The following is a 9,543-nucleotide window of genomic DNA, read 5'->3' as shown; positions in this document are numbered from 1 at the left end:
TGGCCTGGTATTCCCATCTCTTTCAGAATTTTGCACAGTTTATTGTGATCCACACAGTCAAAGGCTTTGGCATAGTCAACAAAGCTAAAATAGATGTTTTTCTGGAAAGCTTTTGCTTTTTTGATGATCCAGCAGATATTGACAACTTGAACTCTGGTTCCTCTGCCTTTTCTAAAACCAACTTGAACATCTGGAAGTTCACGGTTCACATTTTGCTGAAGCCTGGCTTGGAGAATTTTAGCATTACTTTACTAGTGTGTGAGATGAGTGCAATTGTGCAGTAGTTTGAACATTCTTTGGCATTGTTTGGTCTAATATATGAACTGGACAGGAATATAGAGCCCCTATACTGCAGTGTTTGTGTAATGATCTTCTGGGTCGATGAACTCATGGAGGTGCTGGGATCATTGCACCTGGAAAGGGCATGGAAGTTTCACACCCTCTCTCTACACCATCCCTAAATATCTCTTTTATCTGGCACCTCTAGACTTCCATATATTATACTTCCATCAATCAAATTTATTTGAGGAGAGCTGCCCAGATGGGAGTAAAAGGATCCTCAAAAATTCACCTCCTCTCACAAAAACGCCAAAATCATGAGTAATTGCAGAACAAACTGGAACCTATTATAAATCAGGTCTCAGCACCGAGACCTGGCCCCACCCAATAGCTTATAGCCTCTATTGCTGGGACACCCCAGGCCAGACAACAAACTGAGTGGAAGACACAGCAGACAAGCTGTCTAAAGACTTTATGAGCCCACAGCCACCTCTAGACTTTCTCTCTAGACATAGTCCTGCCCATCAGAGGTCCAAGTCCTACTTTGACCCACCAATCATCAGGCACCTGCTCTTCCCACCAGGAAACCTCCAGGAGCGTCTAGACCCACCCACCATGGGGAAGACACCAGAGGCAAGGAAGCCACAGTCTAACAGTCCTGAGACTACTGGCTTCTAGCCCTTGGGTAATGAGATGAAAGTCCACTGCTAGGACACATAAGACATCTTCTACAGAGGACCACTCCTCCAAGGTTGAGAATCTTCACTAACCTACTACATACATAAAAATATAAACAGAAATTTAGACAAGATGAGGTGATGGAGAAATATGTTTCCTACAAAAGCACAAGATAAAACCTCAGAAGAACAACAAAGTGATGTGGAAATAGGAAACCCACTGATGAAAGAGATCAGAGTAATGACAGTAAAGATAAAGAACCTGGGAGGAAAACGAATGTACAGAGTGAGAAATCATAAATTTTTAACAAACAATTATAAAATATAAAGACCAGCCAAGCAGAATTAAAGAATGCAATAATGTAAATGAAAAATACACTAGAAGCATAAAGACTTGACTGAATGAGACAAAAGAATGAATCAGTGGGTCAGAAGAAAGAGAAGTAGAAATCACTGCAGCCAAACAGAAAACAAACAAGCAAAAAAGAATGAAAAGAGATGAGGAAAGTTTAAGAGTCCTCTGAGACAATACCACACATGCTAATATTCCAGTTATAGGGGTCCAGGAGAAGAAGAGTGAGAGAAATGGCCTGAGAAAATATCTGACATTAAAATGTTCTTTTTATTGAAATCACCACTCCTACTGATGGCTTTCTGAGCCTAAGTGGGTTATATGACCAATGGAGAATGATACTTAATGTTCAAAGAAAATGTATAAATAGTGTAATACTTGTCATTTACCTTTAGAGATTAAATGGCTTATTGTTTTTCATTCTAAAGTAGTTTCATACCATAGTGTCATTGTCAATTACCACCAACAATGATGTGTACAAATTTGTAGTGTATTTAATTAAAAAAATAGAATTTAGTTATGTGTAATGAACACATATGGATTTCTCAGGTGGCTCAGTGGTGAAGAATCTGCCTGCCAATGCAAGAGATGTGGGTTCATCCCTGGGTGGGGAAGATCCCCTGGAGAAGGAAATAGCAATCCACTCCAGTATTCTTGCCTGGAAAACCCCATGGACAGAGGAGCCTGGTGGGCTATAGTTCATGGGGTTGCAAGAGTTGGACATGACTTAGTGACTAAACCACCACCATGCATAATAAAATGGTGCATGCATATCTATCTATCTATATATACTATTGTATATATAACTAATGTATATATGCCAATTTGTATAAAAATGGCATATATATGTATATAGACAGAAAGATGGATATGTAGTCACTCACAGTCCCTGTCTCAATAAATGGTAGCTGGTATAATAATCCCACCTTTCTATCATCATTGCCTGGCCATAGATTACAGCAGTTAAGAACATGATCTGAAAAAAAAAAAAAAAAAAACATTGTCTGAGAGGTCAGTTAGATTCCAGTTACAGGTTTTTCATTATATTTCTGTTTTGGAACATAGTCCTTTCTATTTGCTTACACACCTTTAAAATGGGGATGATAGCAGTGTCTACCTCTTTATATTGTTGTAGAGATTGCACCTGAATATTAATATAATAATATTTTTATTGTGATGAAAGCTTATGAATCCATATACAATAATGAAGCCAGTAAAACTAGAATCCAGTTTGGCAGAACTTTCCAAATATGCAAACATTAGTCCCAGGTTAAGCTTGTCTCTCTTTACCTGAAACCATTTCTTCTCTTCACTTTGCAGAATGTGTGGTTTGTAGGCTGTTTTTCTTTTTTTTTTTTAATCTCATAGGTATTTTTAGCCTAAGTTACAGACAATATCCTTTTGATCCTTGTATCAGTTAAATGAATGTTGGGTTTCTCATACATCTTATTGATCACCTGAAATCACCACTTTCCTACTCCACAGTTTCCTAATGGCATTTTTCATCTGGTCATTTCTCAAAGTATAGATTAAGGGATTTAATATGGGTGTTATCATAGTGTAGAATACAGCAACTGCTTTATCAATAGGTAAACTAGTTGCTGGTCTCAGGTACCCAAATATGTAGGGTAAAAAGAAAAATACGACTTCTGTGGTATGGGAGACACAGGTGGAGAGGGCTTTTTGTCGAGTTTCCAAACTCTGGGTTTTTCAGAAGCGCAGAATAACTGCATAGGAGCCAATCAAGAGGAGAAAGTTTAGCAAACAGCTGAAACCACTGTTGGCAGCAACAAAGAGCCCTAGAGTGTGGGTATCAGCGCAGGCAAGATCAAGCAAAGGGTTCAGATCACACATAAAGTGATCAATGACATTAGGGCCACAGAAGGGTAATTTGATGATGAAGAGAATCTGTATGGTTGCTTCACCCATGACACTCCTACTAAAAGGCCACAAGCCTGCCAGTTCATAACAGTAGTATAATGCAAGGGTTTACAGATGGCCACATAGTGGTCATATGCCACTGTGGTAAGCAAATGATGTCAGCACCTGCAAATAAATGTTCCCCAAATATCTGCCTCATGCATTCATAGAAAAGGCTCATTTTCTTTTCATAGAGTGAATGTACGATCACCTTCGGGGTATTGACACAGGAATAGCAGGCATCAATGAATGAGAGATGAGCCAGGAAATAGTACTTGGGGGACTCCAATAATGAACTGGCTTTGATGGTGGCCATAGTGAGCACGTTTCCCACAATAGAGACAATATAAACAATCAAAAACACAACAAATAGGATTTTCTGCATCTTTGGATTCTGTGAGAGCCCCGATAGAACAAACTCTGCCACATTGCTTCTATTCTCCATGTATCTCAGGTCAAGATTAATTCATGTTATTTGAAAAAGTCACATTTCATTAGCTCAACCTTAAATTCATTGTCAATGTTATAAACAGTAAATGCCTAAATTCTATTGAGTTCTGAATGCTTATGGTTGTTTTCTTTTTTGTTTTTTTTGTTTTTTTTTGTGGTTTTTTTTTTTTTTTTTTTTAGATAGAAAAACTGGTCTGATCTCTTGAAGATTGCTCAAAGTCTCTCCTGGGTAATGGGATTTTTATAGTATTGACATAAAGATCTTGATGCAGAGTCAGGAGTTCCTCTGTGGACATTATGTAAGATGACTGTGAGCATAAGGTGAAATGTTGGGGTCCTTTAACGGACCAGAACCTGGTGGTACGGAGTCGACGATAAGAAAGTGAAAGAGAGAAAGAGGCTGATATCCCTTGGTTTATGCAGAGGACCAATACAGTCCTTAACACAGGACTTGCATCGCTCACGAAGGCACCAGGCGCCCTCTCAAGGGGGTCTTAGAAGCCCGGGCAGAAAAGTGAGCATGACGGGTCTCCACTCTCCAGAGAGTCAGCCAGAAAAAGAGAGAGAGAGAGAGAAAGAGAGAGAGGGACAAAAAGACCCGAGGACCTAAGCTCTGATGAAGCAAAGGTGCTTTAATGATTTTTCTATGAGTATATATAGGCTGTAGTACAAGAAACTTCTTTCGGGAAAGATAGGAATCAGAAAGCCAAACATACAGTAACCGTTACCAAGGGAACAAGGGGTAATCCTAGTCACAAGGTCAGGAGACAATCCATATCTCATGAAGGGGGAGCAAGACTAAGCAATTTTGTCAAAAAGAGAATGTTTACTAAAGGAGACCCAAGCCTGCCTCACACAATGACCTCAGTTCCTGGAAGCAGTGTGCTGTTCCACTTGAAGAGGGACAAAGGACTCATGAGAGACAGCACGTAGGATCCTCCGGTCAAACATTCCCTGACAGTAAAACAGTAGATTTTACACATATTGGGAGACTGGAAAGAGAGGTAGAAAATATGTGTAAGGCTATGCATGCAAAGCTAAGGAATTTTCCTTTTATTTTTAGGAAAGGGGAAATCAGGAATGATAATTGATAATATGAGTATAAAACCAAAGAGGGACTTAAAAAGTGGAAATCACCAATACAACTCTAAGAAAATGTTCATGTGACTGAATGGCGTGGGCTGGTATTCTGTTTGGAGATAGAAACCAGGGAAAGGAACCCCAGTACCATACTCTTTGTAAATGTTGACATAAAGTGTAATAGGTTATTGCTGTGTGTATGCTTGGATGCTACAGTTGTCTGACTCTTTGTGACCTTATGGACCGTAGCCTGCCAGGCTCCTCTGTCCATGGGATTCTCCAAGCATGAATACTGAAGTGGGTTGCCATTCCCTCTTCCAGTGAATTTTCCTGACCCAGGGGTTGAACCCATGTCTCCTGCCTGTCAATTGGATTTTTGACCACTGAACCACTGGGGAAGCCAGGGTATCGCTGATGGGAAAGCAATTAAAGAATACAGGAACTACTGCAATAGATTTGATAAAGCATGTTGCTTAAACCCAACAACTTTATAAGAACTAATATAATTTTAATGATAAATTGCTATATGCACAGCATGGTAGAAACCTGTATAGGTGATATTATTTCACTGTTTTGCATATGAGAAGCAATCTCAGAAAATCATGATGATAATAATAATAATTGAAACTTACTGAACAGTTACTGTGCTTTCAGTTTTTGAAGACATTGAGGGTTTAATTCTTTTTTTTTTCCATTTATTTTTATTAGTTGGAGGCTAATTACTTTTCAATATTGTAGTGGTTTTTGCCATACATTGACATGAATCAGCCATGGATTTACATGTGTTCCCCATCCTTATCCCCCCTCCCATCCCTCTGGGTCATCCCAGTGCACCAGCCCTGGGAACTTGTCTCATGCATCCAACCTGGGCTGGTGATCTGTTTCACCCTTGATAGTATACCTGTTTCAATGCTATTCTCTCAGAACATCCCACCCTCACCTTCTCCCACAGAGTCCAAAAGTCTGTTCTGTACATCTGTGTCTCTTTTTCTGTTTTGCATATAGGGTTATCATTACCATCTTTTTAAATTCCATATATATGCGTTAGTATACTGTATTGATGTTTATCTTTCTGGCTTACTTCACTTTGTATAATGGCCTCCAGTTTCATCCATCTCATTAGAATTGATTCAAATGAATTTTTTTAATGACTGAGTAATATTCCATTGTGTATATGTAACACAGCTTCCTTATCCATTCGTCTGCTGATGGGCATCTAGAACAATGTGGAGATTCCTTAAAAAGCTGGAAATAGAAGTGCCATATGACCCAGCAATCCCGCTCCTGGGCATAAACATCGAGGAAACCAGATCTGAAAGAGACACGTGCACCCCAGTGTTCATCGCAGCAGAGTTTAATTCTTATAACAAACTTCTTAGACAGTTACTACTCTCATTTTATGCTCATTTGACACATTAAGAAATAGAAACATAGAGAACTTAAGGATCTTGCCCAAGATCAAGCAGATAATAAAGATTTAACCATGATTAGATCTTTTTCTTCCACATTCTTAACCCATGCTCTGTATTATTATGTCATAATAAACAAGATTCAACCAGTGAACTAAATTTCATATGACCACATTGACTAATTGCTTTAATAAAATTTCGGGAGCAAGTATCTAGGAAGCAAATTCATCAAGAGATACACGAATACCCATACACACACACATGCACACACACAGCATATTTAACCTCAAATGTTAATAACCGTGTGATGTTGCTTTTGTGATAGATCCATTTTAACTCTGTATTCCCTCACCTTATTTCTTCTCTCTCCAGTTCCCCTCCAAAGCCGAATCCTACAGACTCTTCTGCAAAATATGAAAAATGGCAATCTCAATGCTGAAGTGTGTTGTTTTGTGAATCACAAAGGCCAGATAATTATCTTGCTTTTCCCCACTTTGAACTTCTTGTATCTAGGATGTGTTTCTTGGCACTTTACATCCTTGTTTTGTCTAAAATAAAGTGATCACGGTATCCACCTCACTGGCTATAATGAGAACTGACTGAGGAAACATCCTCCACACTGCTGAGGACAGACAAAGGAACTTCACTTATTTTTATGACTGTTTATTCCCCCAGGAGCAGGAACAGTTGACATTCTGAACAATAATACAGAGAAACATCTAACCATGCAACAAACTAAGGAAGAATCATCTTCAATTTTACTTTTCACTCAGTTGTGTCCAACACTTTGTGACCCTGTGGACAGTAGCCCACAAGGCTCCTCTCTCTGTAGGATTCTCCAGGCAGAATACTGGAGTGAGTAGGTTGCCATGTCCTCTTCCAGGGGATCTTCCCAACCCAGGGATCGAATCCAGGTCTACCACATTGAAGGCAGATCCTTTACCTTCTGAGCCATCAGGGAAGCCCCAAAGAAGCCACAGAGATCCATATTGTTCACAACAGTTGATCTCAAGAAAAGTTCTTCATGTTTGGGTTTCAAATAAACAGGTTATGATTTCTATCATTTAATATTCACATCATATACTTTTGTGTGTGAAAATATTTTTGTGTTTACATGTTTTTGATTCTCCTAATTGGTTTCAGTTACTAAAGGAAGTATCTTATGATGAAAGAAAGGTATGTGGTGTTAGGGAGCTGGATTTTATAAATTTCTTAATCTCTATGAGCCTCAACATTTAAAATTGTCAAATTAGTTTATGTATATTTACCAACTATTTCTTGAAGAGTGGAGTAGAGGTAAAATGGTCTATTAGTATATTTGAGAAGTGTGGAAACATAACACTAACTCTGTATGAAAACTGATGATCTCTTATAATCATTAGAACTATTGAAAATCTTACATTTTGGTATTAGAAGAACTTATGGATAATTGTGAGTACTCAAATATAATCCCCTTTTCAAACTGACCTCCTCTTGAGATAAGTAACTTGCAGTATTTAGATAGTTCAATTCAGTCGCTTAGTTGTGTCTGACTCTTTGCAACCCCATGGACTGCAGCACACCAGGCTTCCCAGTCCATCACCAACTTCTGGAGTCATCTACAGATATTTAGATAATTTCATATCATATCAACAGTTGAAAAACGTCTTTGTGTGAGTCTAAATATTTTCTTCTAGCCCAAAGCCTCAAAAAGTTTTTACAGAAAACCCTGCACTTGCATTTAGAATGGGCTTATTTGGAACACTATAGAGAAATCATCTTCCATAGATGATTCTGGACCCATAGACAGGAGGTAGTATGTGTGGTGAAAACATATGCAAATGGATCACTCCACCTGTGATGAATCTCTCTCTGTAAATGTAAATAGTCAAACAAGCAAACAAACAAACAAAAGCATTTTAACCTGCAATGCATGGATATTTAAAGAAGTTCCACTAAGGTTCAAGAACCTTGTCTTGTAGCTTCTGTTTTCCCTCCCAGGAATAAATTATATCCTTTGATGGAATGGCTTTGTCTTAGAAGCTAGTATTCTGGAGAGACATAATTGAAAAACATTCATTCTTGAGTGGGGGACTGTATTCTCTGCACTTGCAACCAAAATATGCAAGTCCGCTTTCTCTATCTGAACCAGGCTTTCTAAGAAGGCTGAATGTTATGTGAATAATAATTATGGCATAATTCCAGCATGGGGACCTGTGGTATAGTTAAACTGTGCACTCATGTCAGAGAGAGAACTTCCATCTTATCCATATTAGAATCTAGTATCTACTACCTGACAGCCAAAGCAGTGAGGGCATAAAATTAATGGCATTGGTTTTGTTTCTTTAATTTACTTTTAATTGGAGTAGTTGCTTTACAATGTCATGTTGCTTTCTGCTATACAGTAAAGTGAATTGGGTATGCATATACATATATCCCCTCTTTATTTATTTATTTATTTTTAAATTTCCTTTCCATTTAATATAGATATGTCAGTCTGAATTTCCCAATTCATCCCACCATCCCTTCCCCCCTTGTTATCTGCATGTTTGTTTTCCATGTCTATATCTCAATTTCAGCTTTGCAAATAAATTCATCTGTATTATTTCCTAGATTACACTCATAAGCAATACCATACGATATTTGTGTTTCTCTTTCTGACATACTTCACCCTATGTGACAGTTTCTAGCTCCATCCATGTCTCTGAAAATAGCACAAGTTCATTCCTTTTTATGGCTGAATAATATTCCATTGTAAATATGTACCCCTTCTTGCTTATTAATTCTTCTTTTGGTGGGCTTCCATGTCCTGAATATTGTAAATAGTGCTGCAAGAACATTGGAGTGCCTGTATCTTTCAGAATTATGGTTTTCTCTGGGTATAGGCCCAAGAGTAGGATTATTATGGTAGTTCTACTTTCAGATTTTTATGGAACCAGTACACTGTTCTCCCTGGTGGCTGCATCAATTTACATTCCCACCACATCTTCTCCAACACTTATTTTCTATAGATTTTTAGGTGGTGGCCATTCTTACTAGTATGAGTTGAGAACTAACTGTAGTTTTGATTTGCTTTTCTCTAGTAATTAGTGCCATTGAGCATCTTTTCATGTGTGTGTTGGCCATTTGTGTGCCTTTTTTGGAAAATATATATATTTAGTTTTTCTGCCCATTTTTTGATGGAGTTGCATGAGATCTTTGTGTATTTTGGAGATTAATCCCTTGTCAGGTGATTCATTTGCAAACATTTTCTCCCATTTTGAGAATTTTTGTCTTTTCATTTTATTTATGGTTTCCATTGTTATGCAAAAACTGAAGTTTAATTATGTTCCAGTTGTATATTTTTGTTTTTATTTCCATTAATCTGGGGGAGGGTCAAAAAAGATCTTGCTGTGAT

At 38.1% G+C, this 9,543-nt stretch overlaps 1 pseudogene; it reads right to left on the bottom strand.

The window, feature by feature from the left end:
- Positions 1 to 2,754: 2,754 nt before the first annotated feature.
- Positions 2,755 to 3,676, bottom strand: LOC122705879 (annotated as a pseudogene).
- Positions 3,677 to 9,543: the final 5,867 nt, after the last annotated feature.

This window comes from Cervus elaphus, chromosome 2, assembly GCF_910594005.1.
Source record: "Cervus elaphus chromosome 2, mCerEla1.1, whole genome shotgun sequence".
Classification (NCBI taxonomy): Eukaryota; Metazoa; Chordata; class Mammalia; order Artiodactyla; family Cervidae; genus Cervus; species Cervus elaphus.
This window is presented reverse-complemented; position numbering and strand designations above follow the sequence as displayed.